Genomic DNA, 6,123 nt, shown 5'->3' with positions numbered 1-6,123 from the left:
CCCGGCGAGCACTGCCACGAGGCGGTCCACTCGCAGGTGCCGGGGCCCGCGACAGCCACGGTGGCCTCGACGAGGACCTGGGGGTCACCGGTGGGGAGCCGCGGGGTTAGCGAGGCCGAGCGGCTGGGCAGTGGGGCTCAAGGGGAGCAGCGGTCATTACGGCTGTCCGGACAAACACCGCCGCCACCCACCCCCCCCCCTATCGAAATGTGTAGCCCTTGTTCAGAATTGGCCTGGCCACAAATGATAGCTCAACTACGTGCCTTGTCATGTGGAAATGTATAGCAGCCACAAATACTCCAAAACGCAGGTTTGTAAAGGGAGAGAAAAACCGGAGGACCCGGAGAAAAATCCACGCCACTAAAGGGGAGCGAGATAACACGCAAATTCCAAATATACAGCATGTGTCAGAATCCACGTCCTCCTGTATACCAGGCGAGGTAGTTAACATCTCACCATTCGCGCACCACACCTAGCAGCTCGGCCATCACACACCCACCTCCTGTGAATATGGTAGAATTAGAATGACAGCACTACCACCGTTACTGCATTTCGCCGAATGCAAGATACAGTTTACACCAAAAAAATCGCCACCAAAAGCGCAAGTCGAAACTTGAGGAAGGATGGTAGAATCACCAATGACGACATTACCGCTACATTTTACAAAGCAAAAGATTCTACCCCCGTCGTGTAGCCTTTAAAACAGACTTGGGGGGGGGGGGGGCAAAGGGCTGTAATCGAGCATCTGAAGCCGGCACAAGCGAGCTCTGGGATCGTGTGGGGTCAGCACCGCGCTCACCCGCCCGGGCCGCCGTTGTGGCCACCAAAGTGCCGTTTTCACACCGCACAGGTTACTCATTAAAGGTTCGAGCAGAAGTAGCAGCGGTTCGGATACATTAGTCCGAACCTCGGGTCGCCATGTGCCAATCACTGCACCACCTCTCCCCACTCGTCACATCACCACCACCAGGTATAACAAATTAGCACCGAAAACCCTCCACCGCCAGACAGCCAATTAATTAAATTGTCACGTGCGCAAACACTTTTAATTGTCTCCCCATCCCCTCTAAAGCAAACCGGAACGTTGAAAAAATAAAGCAAAAATTGCAATATTATACCAAAATAAATAATGCAAAATAAATTGGTTAGGGATATTGTAAATGCACATCCTAGTGGTAAAACCTATCAAGGATAATATTGGTCACGAACGCTTTAGTGTTAAAATCAGCATGCTTACACAGACCTCCATAGACTAATCATCACCAGCAGCAAGACAGGCGTCATCATACAATCATCAATTCGATTCATCAGGACGACAAAAGTCATCATAATCGCCACCAACTTCACGAACTTGCCTGCAAACTCGCAGTCTCTCCAGCAGCAGCAGCATCATCACCACCACGACAAGGAGGAGGCTGCGCACCAGCGGGTACCTGCAGCACCGTCCATCGTAAGGTCTCCCCAAGAACGCCTGCGTCGGTGCTTGGGCAAGCAACCTTGCGGACCGCCGACACTTCGGGACAACTCGGAGCCACCAGCAGCCCTAGCACGAGCAGTTCTAGAACCACGGAGAGAGGCACAAAGCGTCTGCCCGACTTCGCGAACGTCTCGCGGAATCCCATGGCGGTCCGAGCCTCCACAAGGCGTGGAGGGAGGGGGGATGTGAGTTCCCGATTTGCCATCGTCGGGTCCTTATGTAGAGTCTGGGTGATTGGTCTCACCTGCCGTAATCCACAACTTTCATCTGCCCCCATTTGTCTCACTCGAACGCAACGCACGCGGTTTGTTCGCGCGATTCTCATTTCGATTTGGGGTGGTGGTGGGTGGGAGAACAACGCGAATTACAACCCGCGAAAGACGCCCCCCACCCCCTCCCCGAAACAATCGACAAACAAATTAGCGCACGGAGATGATAGCGATCACTCTGTCGCCATGACAACGGAGAGCTGTTAATGATTCATCACGATGGCACGCGCGCCGTTTAATGTACGAACAGGATGATCCATTTATAGATACCCCAATACATGGGGAGAGGGGGATTTCTTAGATTTCTTTTATTTCAATGCCTTTCCGCGTCTCCCACTAATCTCGGAACACGAGGTATAAGCGAAACAAAGGACAAGGCGTAGTGACCCCAAATAGCTCAAGGGGCCCCAGGTATATGACATCCCGGCTCATATGTTCATGTTTTTGTTTTGTTGCGGTTGCACCTGAGTCAAGAGCCGCATGGCTCACAGGATTACCTCCATGTATATAAAAAAGACAAAGTTGTGATTATGTGCGTCTGTTCAAAATGTTTAGCGTACTTCCCGACATGCAACAAACTTGAAATTTGCCATGTGGGTACTTTCCAGACTGTACACCATGCAAAAATTAGAAAAATACACTTTGGTTTTTTTGGGGGGGGGGAGCTCAATAATGCATTTCTTTTTTGCACGGCAAGTGAGCTGTGACATCAAATCTGCCACGTGACCCGCGCATGTGGAAGCGTAACGCATTGGAGTGTCGTGGTTAGCGCGCCGCGCTACGAACCCGGCGACCCGAGTTCGATTCCCGCCCACGGCTTTTGAAGATCCTTGCCAAGATGCTCCTGAGTAGGCTGAAAGTCCTAGCGGAGCGAGTCCTACCCGAGAGCCAGTGTGGGTTTCGTGCAGGAAGCTCAACAAACGACGTGATTTTTTTTTCACCCTTTAGACAAATACACGAAAAAGCGGCCGGGCAGCATCAAGATCTGTTTGCGGGGTTTTGTTGTTGTCGATTTCTCGAAGGACTTGGACAGGGTGGCCTCAAAAATAAACACACACACACACACTCTGGAAAGTTCTAAGAGTTTATAGGATGTCCAGAGCACTTTGCAAAAACGTCAGCGGACAGTTTCACGACAACACGATTGGCAGGGGTATTGGTCGCGGGAATTTTGGTCAGACCCCTTTTTTAAAATTCTTTATATTAAGTTCACTTGCTTGCTTGCATGCGTGCTTGCTTGCTTGCTTAGGACCGTGCACATCTTTCGGTCGTTTTTTAACCCACTTCCCGTGATCCAATCGAGCTGACAATTTGCACACAGACTCGTTGTGCCTGACAATTTTCGTGAAAATTTTTTTCCAAAATTTTACACAGTTTAGGGAAAAATTTTAAATATTTAATTACCAATTGCTTAATGGTGGCAGACAATCATCTGACCCATAGGTGGCAGCCATCTCAAGCCAGAGGACGAGAGGACTCTAGCCGCCACGCATATAAAGGATTTAGAGTGAAAAACCTTTTTTTACGGGTTAATTTTTTAGTATTTGGTCATGGAGTGAAAGAGGGATTTGTGTGCTGCCCCACATTCTCCTCACTCTCTTCCTCGCAGCAGTGCTCACAGCCACGAGTGTCAATCTTCACACCGGCAGCTATAGACACGAACCCCAGAGCGACGGCACGGTGTTTAATCTGGCCAGGCTACGTGCTCACACCACAGTGAGAGAACATTGTGCTCGAGAACTTGTGTTTTTTTGCCGATGACGCAGGCGGAGTGACATTCAAGAAATCGCGAAACCCAAGTGCTGCTGCTGCTGCTGCGAACCAATTTGCGGCCAAGAATCAACACGAGTAAGACTGAGATCTTGACTTAAAGCTTGCGTGACTGCAGGAATTCATATTCTTTGGGTCTTTCGGTAAAGTCACCGAGATAGGTTCAAAGAAAAAACTACGACATTTCGATAACAACACAAGTGATCCTCATATTTTTTTTCTCCTGATGACGATCACTTTTATTGTGATCGAAACGTCGTAGTTTTTTTGTCATTTTCTTTGAACCTATCTACGTGACTTTACCGAAAGACCCAAAGAATATAAGACTGAGATGTCGTCACTACCAGCAAAAAACACGAAACTGTAATCCACGTCCACCCAGGAATGTTTTCGTCAATGGTGGAGCTCGTAACGACGACTCTGCAGACACGGAGGTCACGCAGCGCCTTCAAGCTGCATCTCAGGCATTCGGTAGCCTCGATAGGCTCCCCGGTCCCCAGCGTGTCCACCAAAGTGAAGGCCTAACAGACGGAGCCAGTGGTCATTCGTCCACCACTTTGCTCTGCGGAAACACGTGGCACACAACAGGCGGCACGTGAAGAAACGGACGTGCCCACAGCTGAGCACATTTGAAACAAATCACGAGGACGAACTGGCCAAGGCCTAATGACAAAGCAACCGAGATGCTGGCTAGAGCTGGGACTCCCAGTGCAGAAAGGAAGCAGTCACCCCCTCTCGGTTGAAATGGTCAGGGCACGTACACCAGGAATGCCAGAACGTCGGCTTCCTGATGCCCTTCTTGACGGTGGACTCAGAGAGGCTGAAGCATGCGTGTTCCCGGTGGCCAAACCAAACTTTGCGACAAAGACACCTCAAGACAGCCAACAATAGCAATGTGGACACGTGGGAGGAAATGTCAGAGCCCAGGCGCTCGCTGCCACCGACTTGGCGAAGAGGGTTGAAAAGAAAGAGCAGCAGCGGAACAACACCAATCCCATCCAGCAGACGAGGAGCGGCTATCTGACCACAGTGCTGCCGATGCTTATGTTCAAGGGGCTGGTGCCCTCTCATCCCACCCAGGAGATAACGCTGTTGTAGCTGCTGTAGCTGTTGTAGCTGTTGTAGTTGTTGTAGCTGCTGTAGCTGCTGTAGTTGTTGTAGCTGCTGTAGTTGTTGTAGCTGTTGTAGCTGCTGTAGCTGCTGTAGCTGTTGTAGCTGCTGTAGTTGTTGTAGCTGTTGTAGCTGCTGGAGCAGCTGGAGCTGCTGAAGCAGCTGCCAAGCCACTCGGTGTTCTCCGCAAGCCACCATCGTTCGCGATGGACAGCCGAAGGTTGAGTAGACAGCGTAAATGTGTCACGATAATTCCAGATTTGATGTTTTCGTGATTGCAAGGATCCCATACTCTTTGGTTCTTTCGGTAAAGTCACGAAGGTGTAAAAATAAATAAATAAAATCACCACGTTTCTATTGCAACACAATCAATCATCATCAGGTGTGACAACCATAGCAATAATAAAAAAAATTGCTGTGGTTGTCACACCTGATGATGATTGCTTGTGTTGCAATCAAAACGTCGTGATTTATTTTATTTATTTTTTCACCTACGTGACTTTACCGAAAGAACCAAAGCGTATGTGTCACGATAACTTTCCAGGGCGGCGACAGCTTCATTTAATTTAAGTGGCTCTGTCCGGTGACGGACGGTTATGTAGCTCGAGAATGGAAGTTCACCAACGCGATCTATGGAACATTGTAACCCACTGGAAATCAATTCCGAACCACAATATTGGTCGTGCAAGCCAAGGCTTCCTCCCAATTGATGCTCTTACGCGAACCAGCCCACGAGATGGCGCATAGCGTGGGAGGAAAGTGGCGGTCTGGGGTGGGGGATGATGGGGGTGGTGATGGTGGGCGAGCGGTGGTGCAGCAGTTAGCGTGGCCGCCGCGACGAACCCAGCCACCCGAGTTCGATTCCCGCTCTCTGAACCGGTCCTCGGGCCTCCCCTAGGTCCACTCAGCCTCAAACGAGTTGCCTGGTGCGCTGTGTAAAATCATCGCCACTGGGGAGACAAAGGCGGTTGGGCGTAGTGCTGAGCCTTCCGGCCATCATAGGTGCTACTGCCGAGCAGCACTTGCCCTCAACTGTCTGTTCAAAGCCTATCCGGGGCATCTTTGTCTTTGGTGGTGGCGGGGGAAGCGTGCGCGATTGTTTCTTCTTCTTCCAACAAATGTGACGCGAGTCGGGGGGTAGGGAGGGAGGAGGGGGGGGCAGAGGAGGAGGGCGCAGGGGAGGGAGGGGGGTGGCAGAGAAAGAGGGGGAAGAGGAGATGGGGGCAAGGTAGGGGAGGGAGCGGGCAGGGGAGGGGGCTAGCAGAGAAAGAGGGGGCAGAGGAGGTGGGGGCAGGGGAGAGAAGGGGCAGGGGAGGGAAGGGGGCAGGGGAGGGAGGGGCAGGGAGGGGGTAGCAGGAAGAGGGGATGGGAGGGCGCAGGGAGGGAAGGGCGGCAGGGGGAGGGATGGCAGAGGGAGGGGGGTAGCAGAGAAAGAGGGGGGGAGAGGAGGAGGGGGCAGGGGAGCGGGGAGGTGGTTGTGGAGAGCAAGGCAGCAAG

The sequence above is a fragment of the Lethenteron reissneri genome, chromosome 56 (genome assembly GCF_015708825.2).
Source record: "Lethenteron reissneri isolate LAM-NWPU_2019-01 chromosome 56, ASM1570882v1, whole genome shotgun sequence".
Classification (NCBI taxonomy): Eukaryota; Metazoa; Chordata; class Hyperoartia; order Petromyzontiformes; family Petromyzontidae; genus Lethenteron; species Lethenteron reissneri.
The sequence above is the reverse complement of the archived record's forward strand: the minus strand, read 5'-3'. Positions refer to the sequence as shown.